Here is a 12,649-nt window from a genome sequence, read left to right as displayed (position 1 = left end):
GGCAGAGTTATATGTTTTCAGCATAAATTTATAGTGGAGGAAATCTTCCATCCATCTCTGCTCCAGGGCACCAAGTCTTGCAGTGTCCAGGTGTGTCAACGGGTTGTTATCCTTGTACACGGTGATCTTGGAAGAGGCAAGGTAATGCTTGAAACGTTCGGTCACTGCCCACAACACTGCCAGGAACTCTAGCATGAATGAGCTATAATTCTCAGGGTTCCTCTCCGTGGGCCATAGTTTTCGGCTGGCGTAAGCGATTACCCGTTCTTTCCCCTGCTGGATCTGGGACAGTACGGCTCCTAGCCTGATGTTGCTCGCGTCCGTGTGGAGGATAAAGGGCTGGCTGTAGTCAGGGTACGCCAGAATTTCGTCCCCCGTGAGGGCCATCTTCAGCTGGCGGAAGGACTCTTCCTCCAGCTTTTCCCATCTGAAGGGCGGCTTCTGGTTTTTGGCCTTCCTGGATAGGCCTATCAGGAGGTCCTGCATAGGAGCTGCCATTTTGGTGAAACCGGGAATGAATCTTCGGTAGTAGCCTACCAACCCGAGAAACTGCTGCACTTCCTTTATGCTGGAGGGTCTTGGCCAGTCTTTAATCACGGTGATCTTATCGGGGTCGGGAGCCACTCCGTCAGCACTCACCACGTGTTCCAGGTACTGCACCTTTGGTTTCAGCAGGTGACACTTGGATGGTTTCACCTGTAGGCCGTAGCTTGCCAGGGCGTCAAACACTTCTGCCAGGTGTTTCAGATGGTCCTCGTAGGTTTTGGAATAAACGATGATATCGTCCAGGTATAACAGGACCGTCTCGAAATTCCGGTGTCCCAGACAGCATTCCATCAACCGCTGGAAGGTTCCTGGTGCGTTGCAGAGCCCGAACGGCATACAGTTGAATTCGCTGAGACCCATCGGGGTGGTGAATGCAGTCTTCTCCTTGTCCGCCTCTGCTACAGGAACCTGCCAGTACCCGCTAGTAAGATCCAAAGTGGAGAAGAAGTTAGCAGATTTTAATGCAGCTAAAGATTCTTCTATTCTAGGTAACGGATACGCATCTTTGTGTGTGATACGGTTGACCTTTCTGTAGTCTACACACATTCTCATGGTGTTGTCCTTCTTTTTCACTAGGACTAGTGGAGCTGCCCAGGGGTTACAGCTGTCCCTGATTACCCCAGCCTCCTTCATGTCCCGCAACATCCCTTTTGCATGCTGATAGTGTGCAGGGGGTACAGGTCGGTATCTTTCCTTTATGGGTGGATGGTCTCCTGTGGGGATGTGATGTTCTACCCCTTTTACTCGCTCGAAGTCTAGCGGGTGTTTACTAAAGACTCTTTCGTACTCCTGAACCACCCGGTAGACTCCCTTTTTTTGGTGTGAGGGAGTGGAGTCAGTACCCAAATGCAGTTGCTGACACCAGTCCTCCATTTGTTTCTTAGAGCCGTTACCTTCCTCTGGTTGAGATGGAGGCAAGGGTTCCACGGCCCTTACAGAATTTTGGTTTATGGTGAACAATTTGGCTAGCGTGGCATACCAGGGCAGGTATACTTCTCTCTCCCCGATATTTATGATGCGGACGGGCACCCTCCCATGGCGTACATCAACCACCCCCCGTGCTGTCAAAATGGTAGGCCTACTGTCTGAGTAGACGGGTTCTACCATTGCTTGGTAGTCTCTACCTCTTAGACCAATAGCTGCCCGGCACCAGATCATCATCTCACTTTTCGGGGGCATGGCAATAGGTAACGGGTCACACATTCTCACGCTACCTATCTCACCACCAGATAGTTCCACTTGTTGCCGCTTCATCAGTGCCCGGATCTCTTTTTGGAGCACGCGCTGCTGGCTGGAACTGGCGTTCTTGGCAACCTGCTGTAAAATGAGAATCACCTCTACAAGACAATTTTCAATCACGTTAGTTCCCAAGGTTATTCTAGGGTGACTCTCATGACGGTCAATGTCCACAATAATCAGTCCTTGTGCCACCAGTTCGACCTTACCGACTTTAATGGTCACCTCCTTGAATCCCACCTGCGGCACGGGCTGACCATTGCAGGCGATGATACTCAGGTCATCATCTGGGTAGCGGGTTATGTCCGAGTCATTCCAGTACCGCTTAAAGAGCACGTACGGGATGGTAGTCACCTGTGACCCAGTGTCTAGTAGGGCACTTATAGGAATGCCATCCAGTACCACAGGCAAGACCGGACGTCCCCCTACGTATTTATCACGCCAGTTCGATGGGCCTGATGATCTTATGCCTGGGGGTTGGCCCTCTACCCCAGGTTGTGCCCGTTTAAATGACAGTACCTTGCCATGTGTCCGGGTTGATTGCAGCGGCGGCAGATGGGTTGTCCGTCCTCGTATCTGTCGCTGGGTCTTCCTCTGGACGTTGGGATCCTCCTCTGTCGGTGCCACAGGACGTCCTCCAGTCCGGATGCCAGCTGGATCTTCCCTGGAGGGGAAACCTGTAAAGACTGCACAGTTCTGGTTAGCGCGGCTACGCTTTTGGTTAACTCTTGGACCTGATGGTGCAGGTCTGTAGCCGGGTTGTTATCCAAAGCCTGCGCACCAGCTCCTACAGACTCTGTAGACAAGGGCGCCGCCTCCTGGTGATAGGTAATAGCAGGGCGCCGGTGGGTTACAGCGCTACCCGGTGCCGGTTCTCGGAGCACCCGGATGGCCCTGTCCTTGAACTTTGCAAAGTCTAAACCAGGGTTCTGCAAGGCCATTGCACGTAACTGGGTTCGGTGGGCGTTGGACAGCAGACCCTCAATGAATTGCTCAGTTAACAGTTCATCTGCATTCCGTACACTGTCAGGGTCTGCCTGTTTAATGGCTCCCAGGGCCTCTTGCAAATTCAAAGCATAGTCTCTTATACTGTCTTGGGCCCGCTGCTTGCACCCATAGAATTTCATTTTGATCTCTGCTGAGGTACGGGTATCAAAAGTGTCCCTCAGACGGGTTAAGATTTCTTTTACAGTCTCCTTGTCCCGGACTGACCAGGACTTTACTTCACGTTGGGCTGCCCCGGTTAGCTGGCCTACCAATATGCTCACTTTTTGTCCTTCTGTCAGGGGGTATACCTTAAACAGGCTGTACAGTCTCTCTTTAAAGTCGCTTAGGGTATGCGACTCCCCTGAGTACTGGGGCAGCCAGGCCGCTCCGGGGATATAGGGCATTGTAAATGGCATTACTGCGGCAGCGGCCGTGCTGGTGGTAGAGGGTCCCTCCGTATCCGTCATCTTCCTCCTCCCTAGTTAAGTGTGGCCTACCTTCTGTTGCTTCTTCTCCGTAGGCCGCGGCTCCGCAGACGATCATCAGGGTGGAGGACCTTGCGTCGCGCTCTGGTGACGTCAGTGTCGCTCTCTCCCTTCCAGGACCTTGCGCAGCGTTGATGCGTGAGGCGGAGCTTCGGGTCTCGCGCGCTTTCGGCGTCCACGCCCCTCTTCTTCCCGAGCGGCGTCCCGAAGATGGCGTCCGATGGCGGGAAAACGACTGCGGATGGCGGGAAACTTTTGAAGATGGCGGGAAACTTTTGAAGATGGCGGGAAACGGCTCCGGATGGCGGGGACCTTCACCACGGCAGGTATGACAGTCTTTTGAAGGCGCGCAGTACCCGGTGGTTGCGGGCACGAAATCCTGCCGACTACGCCAAAGCTGACTCACCCCCTGGGCCTAGTGTGGACGTGTGTGGGATACCCGGAGCCGGGTCTCTGGGGGTCGTAGAATCCATGGCGTTGACCCGGTCCCGTGGCTCAGGGTGGTGAGGCCGATGGCGGTATTTTGTGGGGGTTTTAGGTTAATTGTCCGTCTACGCCACCCGTGGATTGCGGTCAGCGCGGACCGCCGCTGCAAGGCAGACCGCTGGGGCTGATGGTGTGTGCTGCTGAGGTAGTGTGACTCCCCACGGGAAGAGTGGAGCCCCAGGGCAGTGTAGTTGATGGTGAGGGTGATAGTGCACGGGAGTCCCAGCACTAGTAGTGCTGGTGCGGCAATGAAGCAGGAACGACTCAGAGTCTTTGCAGTGCAGTTCAGGGTCTTTACTGGTGATATTAAGGCAGACCCTCCCGGGAGTACTGGCTAACATAAGGGGCCTGGTCAGTCTGCGAGCAAACAGGAGTTCCCCTGGCCAGGTGGAGTTGTAGGCCTCCCCGTCTATCTGCACTCTTTCTGGCTACCTTGCTGTAAGCGGGTAGAAGTAGCCCACGTCCCTGAGTATACCGTGTGGTGCTCACCCGTATGGCTGGTGACTTGGGGCCTTCTGTTAGCCTCCGCTCCTGGACGGCGGTGCTGGTCCCTTCCTTGTGACTGAGCCTCCGGGCTTCTATGGCCAGAGGACCTGGAATCCCCTACCGGCTGGTTTCTGCTGCTGGGTGGATATCAGTCCCCACAGCCTCGGACTCCTGTGTCCGGTTCCTAGATTCTTCTGCCAGGGCGAGCTATATCTCTGCTTAGCTTCCAGCCCCTGGTCTTCAGCTACTGCTCCTACAGAGCTCCTGCTGTAACTCTCCCTGTGTCTGGAACTGTCTCCAGGCTCTGACTGAACTCTAATCCTGCCCCAGACCCAGTTTATAAGGGCAGATTCCTCCCCTCCCAGGTCTGGGCAGGAAGTGTTGCATGCTTAAGGGCTCCTGACCAGAGAAACCTCCCACTTGCTCTCAGACGTAATATTTCTATTACTGTGGCAACCAGACCCCTGGGGTGCCACATTTGCATGGACATCTGTGATCTCACTATTACGAAGCATACGAGCCACCTCCACTGCCATGTTTGTCGAGCCAGAATTGATAGATCTTTTGATGAGCCGACTTGTTGACTCCGATATTTTTGCCTGGGAGCCAACGGTTGGCTTTTGAATGGATGGATGGACTTCATTTCATATTCTTCCAACTGTCATGGCACTCACATGATGCTGTTTGGCAATTTTCTTGGTCGAGAAACTGCTATCGATGAGCTGGATGCTGCTGTTTTTCTTTTCTTGGGAAATCTTCATGGCTGCTCGTCAATTCGAACCAGTGACCTTTCGCTTGGGAATCAACCTAATAACACACTGAGCTATTAAGGAATGTGAGAACAGGTTGTTTTTTTGTAGAATAGTGGAATAAATAGATTTTTCCACCACCAGGATCAAAATAGTAACAATTCAGTGACATGACAAGAATCTGCATAACTATGATATTTTGCAAATTATAAGATGCCCTTATTATAAAAGGCACCCCAAATTTTGGGGAGGAGAATAGGAAAAAAATGTTTTAAATGAAATGTTGGTGCGTCTTATAATCCGATTTTACGGTAGCTTACCAGGGGGGTGGCGGCGGTGGAGCGGGGACACAGGTGGCAGGGTCGTCTGGGACCCACAGCATCGCCCCACTTCTGCCGCTGCAGACAGAAGCTTCCTGCACAAGCGACCCTGGGACCCCGCTCCACCGCAGCCGGTAAGCTACAATTCAGATTATGAGACGCACCCCCATTTTCTCCCCAAATTTTGGAGAAAAAAAGTGCGCCTTATTTTCCGAAAAATAAGGTAATCATATGCTAAATAGTTGCAAGTCAAATTTATGTATGAGATAACAAAGATGATTGTCTTAAAATGATGGTAGTCTCACGTTCAAAGCTGGTGAGATATAGAGCCTAAAATTCAATAATTCAAAACATTGTTACCCTTTTGCTTGTCACTGTATGTGACGGTGGATCTGCTTCTCGGTGCTCCCTCTCCCTTCTTTGACATCAAGTAACAGGCGACTCCCAGATAAAATTTCCACAGAAGCAGTTCGAGATCAGGGGTCATGGCCAGCCCATGCCAAGCTACTGCATTCATTCTATCTGTGCTTTGTCTGCCCACTCGCCATCCATTGGCGCCCTGCTGATCCCTCCCAAAGGTACTTCCCTTTCTGTTATCCCTTAGTCAGGCACTATATATGCAGTTATTCTCTGCGCTATTGTATGACTTCTGTTTCAACTGTTCATACACATATACAGTACAGACCAAAAGTTTGGACACACCTTCTCATTTATAGATTTTTCAGTATTTTCATGACTATGAAAATTGTACATTCACACTGAAGGCATCAAAACTATGAATTAACACATGTGGAATTATATACTTAACAAAAAAGTGTGAAACAACTGAAAATATGTCTTATATTCTAGGTTCTTCAAGTAGCCACATTTTGCTTTGATGACTGCTTTGCATACTCTTGGCATTCTCTTGATGAGCTTCAAGAGGTAGTCACCGGAAATGGTCTTCCAACAATCTTGAAGGAGTTCCCAGAGATGCTTAGCACTTGTTGGCCCTTTTGCCTTCACTCTGCGGTCTAGCTCACCCCAAACCATCTCGATTGGGTTCAGGTCTGGTGACTGTGAAGGCCAGATCATCTGGCGTAGCACCCCATCACTCTCGCTCTTGGTCAAATAGCACTTACACAGCCTGGAGGTGTGTTTGGGGTCAAATAAACGATGGTCCAACTAAACGCAAACCGGATGGAATAGCATGCCGCTGCAAGATGCTGTGGTAGCCATGCTGGTTCAGTATGCCTTCAATTTTGAATAAATCCCCAACAGTGTCACCAGCAAAGCACCCCCACAACATCACACCTCGTCCTCCATGCTTCACGGTGGGAACCAGGCATGTAGAGTCCATCCGTTCACCTTTTCTGCGTCGCACAAAGACACGGTGGTTGGAACCAAAGATCTCAAATTTGGACTCATCAGACCAAAGCACAGATTTCCACTGGTCTAATGTCCATTCCTTGTTTTCTTTAGCCCAAAAAAGTCTCTTCTGCTTGTTGCCTGTCCTTAGCAGTGGTTTCCTAGCAGCTATTTTACCATGAAGGCCTGCTGCACAAAGTCTCCTCTTAACAGTTGTTGTAGAGATGTGTCTGCTGCTAGAACTCTGTGTGGCATTGACCTGGTCTCTAATCTGAGCTGCTGTTAACCTGCGATTTCTGAGGCTGGTGACTCTGATAAACTTATCCTTAGAAGCAGAGGTGACTCTTGGTCTTCCTTTCCTGGGGCGGTCCTCATGTGAGCCAGTTTCTTTGTAGCGCTTGATGGTTTTTGCAACTGCACTTGGGGACACTTTCTAAGTTTGCCCAATTTTTCAGACTGACTGACCTTCATTTCTTAAAATAAATGATGGCCACTCGTTTTTCTTTACTTGGCTGCTTTTTTCTTGCCATAATACAAATTCTAACAGTCTATTCAGTAGGACTATCAGCTGTGTATCCACCTGACTTCTGCACAACACAACTGATGGTCCCAACCCCATTTATAAGGCAAGAAATCCCACTTATTAAACCTGACAGGGCACACCTGTGAAGTGAAGACCATTTCCGGTGACTACCTCTTGAAGCTCATCAAGAGAATGCCAAGAGTGTGCAAAGCAGTCATCAAAGCAAAAGGTGGCTACTTTGAAGAACCTAGAATATAAGACATTATTTTCAGTGGTTTCACACTTTTTTGTTAAGTATATAATTCCACATGTTTTGATGCCTTCAGTGTGAATGTACAATTTTCATAGTCATGAAAATACAGAAAAATCTTTAAATGAGAAGGTGTGTCCAAACTTTTGGTCTGTACTGTGCTTCATATAGGTAGAACTACTGAACTGTGCATGTGGACTTTTCATTATATGCAGGTGCTTCATATGAGCATATGCAAAGCTATTTTGTTATACAGGGTGGGCCATTTACATGGGTACACCTAGATTAAATGGGAATGGTTGGTGAACGTTAGTGATACTAATTGTAACCTTTGGAAAATACTCTGTATAAAATTATGTCCACTCTCCATCCATGCCTGCTTATTTTACAGCTTCTTTATGACACTCATAGCTCCATCCATGCTCCTGGACATGTCATAAAGAAGCTGCAAATACAGGCTACTATCAACTGCAGTACAAGCCATGACAGTGCCTAATATGTACTGTCATGTGTCAGGCAGGGAGCTTGCCATTTGCCACTTTTGTTGAGGGGGGATATCCTTGCGAATCTAATGGCAGAGTTTTCGAATTCATGGGGACCTACGAATTTCAGGAAATGCGACTCAAAGTTGATCCACCGTGAATTGATCTGATCTGCTCATCTTTCCTGATTGCTAATGAAATGTGGTCTGATTGTTATCAACTTCCCAATTAGGATAGGGTCCCACCAAAAGTTTGCCGATCATCCAGCAGAAACAGCTTAAAAATGGAAATTGAGGGTGAATTGATGGCTTATTGTTAATGGCAGCAGAGTTGTGCAAAAACTGCAACACCTTTAAGAATAAGCAACTAATTTACCCTCCGCACTGTGCATGCGGCGACAGCTATGTTGGACTCTACATTAATAGACAAAAAAAACACAAACACTTGTACTGCCCATGTTCTTACTGAGCACAAAAATCCACAGTGCAGTGAGAAAACCTAATCTTATCAAACATTTCCTGTAGCTAAAATAAGATTTGCACAAGGTTGAAGAGGAATTTTTGTCCAATCCTTTCTGCAAATTCTGTTCATCAATATTTCTGGGTTGCCTTGCTGCACATCCTTTTCCAGGTTATTGCACTCCCTCGTGATAGAGTTAAGATCAGCAGTCTGATTTGTCTATTCCAAAACACAAATCTTATTTCTCAGTCATTCTTATTTGATTTACTTGTGTGCTTTGGGTCATTGTCTTGTAGCATCATTTGGCATCTCTTCAGCTGAAGGATATTGATGCTGCCTGTACATTCTACTATAAATGTTTTCTTACACCTTCGAATCAATTGTTCCCTCAATGACCGCAAAGCATCCAGGTTCCAGGCATGCCTCACAGTTCGAATGAGGTTTTAGTATTGGTGTTTTTTTTTGTTGGAGCCTTTTTTGATAGGCTGTGAGTTGACAAGCAGCTGATTGAGTCTCTTGGGCCAGCTATAAGTCAGGAAGACTAGTCACGGTGGCATGTCTCTGCTGGCTTCTCCCTACTATGTTGTGGTTGATCCACAGGTCTCTTCCTTTGTGTGTATGAGGAAGTACCTATCATCATCTAGAGCAGGGGTCTCAAACACGCGGCCCGAGGGCCGCATACGGCCCATGAGGCTGCTTAATACGGCCCGCAGGCACCAGAGCGCCCGTAATGATTGCAGCCTAGTCCTGAGGGCCGCCGAAGTCAGTGATTCTTTTCAGTTGAATGTTCTACAAGTTAGGGACCAGCATAGGCACATTACTACAAGATGGAGACCAGGATGGGCACATTATTACAAGATGGGGACCAGGATGGGCACATTACTACGAGATGAGGACCAGCATGGGCCATTACTACAACAATGGGACCAGAATGGGCACATTACTACAAGATGGGGACCAGGATGGGCACATTATTACAAGATGGGGACCAGGATGGGCACATTACTACAAGATGGAGACCAGGATGGACACATTACTACAAGATGGGGACGAGGATGGGCACATTACTACAAAATGGGGACGAGGATGGGCACATTACTACAAGATGGGAACGAGGATGGGCACATTACTACAAGATGGAGACCAGGATGGACACATTACTACAAGATGGGGACCAGGATGGGCACATTATTACAAGATGGGGACCAGGATGGGCACATTACTACAAGATGGAGACCAGGATGGACACATTACTACAAGATGGGGACGAGGATGGGCACATTACTACAAAATGGGGACGAGGATGGGCACATTACTACAAGATGGGAACGAGGATGGGCACATTACTACAAGATGGGGACGAGGATGGACAAATTACTACAAGATGGGGACGAGGATGGGCACATTACTACAAAATGGGGACGAGGATGGGCACATTACTACAAGATGGGGACGAGGGTGGGCACATTACTACAAGATGGGGACCAGGATGGGCACATTACTACAAGATGGGGACCTGAATGGGCACATTACTACAAGACGGGGACCTGGATGGGCACATTACTACAAGATGGGGACCTGGATGGGCACATTACTACAAGATGGGGACCTGGAGGGGCACATGACTACAAGTTAGGGACCGGGATGGGCACATTACTGCAAGATAGGGGGACCAGGATAGGCACATTACTACAAGATGCGGACAAGGATGGGGACATTACTATAAGAAGTTGGTCAGAATTACTATATGGTGCTAATTGTAAGAAAAAAAATCACAGTAAGTGGCCAATTAGGGGGCACAAAAAGGAAATAAAAATTGTAAAAACTGTAAAATTGTACCATAGCCCATAAAATGAATGCCATTTAAAAGAATAAAATAAACCCAAAAATATTCAAAAAATGATCCAAAAGGTGTATAGAAAAAAACAATGGTATCATTAAAAATTTCATATCATCCTGCAAAGAATTGGGCACTTCAAATTCACATTTTTTCTATGTGCGGCCCATATACTTAGCCGAATTTGAGACCCCCTGATCTAGAGCAGGGCGGGGAGAAGTCAGCGGGGACATGCCTCCGTGACTAGTCTTCTTATTCACTTAGTCATCAGCCCTCATTTTCCACTATGTTTTACCTGAATAGCTGCAGGGTTTCAAAGTAAAACATAGGTGTTTGTACAGAGGGAGCTGGTCTCTGTTTCATGCTGTCTGTGAATGAATCATATGGCAAGTTCTCCTTTTGTTGATGTTATATGAGTTTTTGTAGGAATCAGGCAAACAATTCTACAGTTTTTTAAAGTAATAAAGTATCAATAAATAGATGGTAATGTATAGAAATGTTCAGCATGTCCAAGCCAAATGAAATAAAACACAAAAGTAAAAAAAAAAGTAACAGCAGTCTGCAAAGACTATGGGATACGTAAAAATTAATATATTTTAGTTGCTGCCATATTTATTATAACTACAAATGTGAGGTTCTTAGCACATATTTTAATCAAATTGTGTGAGCCCATCTGCCAACGACAAGGCGACTTCTTCAGATGGGACCCTACACTAACATTATACTGAAGTCCCTATGGCTAAAGCTGTTGATCCAGCAGAAGGCAAAAACCCTGGACACGTTCAACCCATTTGTGACTCAGGGAAAAAAATCCTTCTTGACCCCGGAAAAAGGTGATCAGTCCTAAAACCCTGGATCAAACAATACTGCTAATACTATGGTTATTATTTTTCTGCTATTATCATCATCATCATTATTATTATCCTACATTTATTATTGATACCCTAAGACTTCTGTTTTATTCTGATATTAAAACTAAAAGTATTACTATCACACTATGCTGAATCAAACCTGCTTTTAAAACTATTACTATATTATTTCTTTTGTTATTACTTTTTATTTTTTAATAAATATTATTGCTATTTTATGCATTACTTTTTATATTACATTATACATACTAATATAAATATAGTGCTTCTATGATAGTATTATACTGCTCATGCTATTGCTAGGGGTTTTTTATACTTACGTCCCAGTATTTGCCGTATATGATATTATCGGCTGAGAGGTCCTAGCAGGATTGTCCAGATAATGTTCCTTTTTAGGCACAGCCCCACTATCAGTATTTGGTCAGTATTCTGTCAGTATTTTTTTTCAGAAGTGGGAGCCAAAACCAGGAGTGGGTGATAAATGCAGAATTGGTGACTTGTTTCTATTATACCTTTTCTCTGATTGTTCCTCACCTGGTTTTGGCTTCCACTCCTGAGAAAAAATACTGACCACATACTGGCCAAATACTGATAGTGGGGCTGTGGCCTTACTTTCAAATACTGGTTGATGTATTGGCAGATGTTACACTGCCTGGTTCTGCTTCTTGTGACTCTTATTCTTGTGCTCCTTCTGGCCTTTTTTTCTGGTGCCAATCTTAATTCTGATGTTGATCTTTTTCTTCTTTTCTCCCGTCTTTTCTTCTTTCTGGACTTCCTCATCTTCATCCAGGTCCATACACCGTTCTTTAGCCAGCATTGCCCTTGCTTCTTGTTCTGTGGTCTGTATCTTCCTGGATGATGTCAGCTGTTCTTCATATTTACTCCTTGGCACATATTTCTTCTGGGTTGTTGGGTTGGTCGGCATGAGGCACTAAGAAGACAACAGATTAAGCTAGTAATAAGACATTCCTATACACGCCTATACACATGTTTTAAAAATAATGGCAGCGGTATAGTCGTCTTCTCACTAACCTCCATTTTGTAGAGAGGTGACGCTTCACACAGAAGGCCAGTTTTCTTAGTGTCTTCTCCGGTGTGATATTAACTGAAGAAAAAACAGCCAAACATTAGAATCAACCATAACCGTACAAAGAGGGTGCGACAGAGCGGCTCTACTGACCCCAATACTAGAAATCATCCCACTAAGTACAAAGAGGGAAAATGTCAGCAAACAGAATTGCATAGAGAGCGGTGACTGTAACGACTCTTTACACCACTCTGTTGACTGGAAGTGAGCGGCTGCAGGGATGATATAAATTCATTTTTTCCCTGTAGTCGCTGCTCCATTAAGGCAAGCAGACATGATTTTAATGCTATGTACCTGCAGATTAACCGTATATCTCGAGCATTTCTGAACATGACGGATTCCCTTTAAATTTTCTAGTAATTTTTACAGCAAGACTGAGACAGTCTGAAATGATCTGTGTACATATAACCCTTAAAAACATACAGTATATTTATTATTGTAAAACCACACCAAAAAAACCTGTGCAGAGATTAAAAATATTGAATTTATGTCTGAAGCTT

This window comes from Phyllobates terribilis, unplaced genomic scaffold (genome assembly GCF_046119375.1).
Source record: "Phyllobates terribilis strain yellow unplaced genomic scaffold, ASM4611937v1 Scaffold_5__5_contigs__length_657084704, whole genome shotgun sequence".
NCBI lineage: Eukaryota > Metazoa > Chordata > Amphibia > Anura > Dendrobatidae > Phyllobates > Phyllobates terribilis.
The sequence above is the reverse complement of the archived record's forward strand: the minus strand, read 5'-3'. Positions refer to the sequence as shown.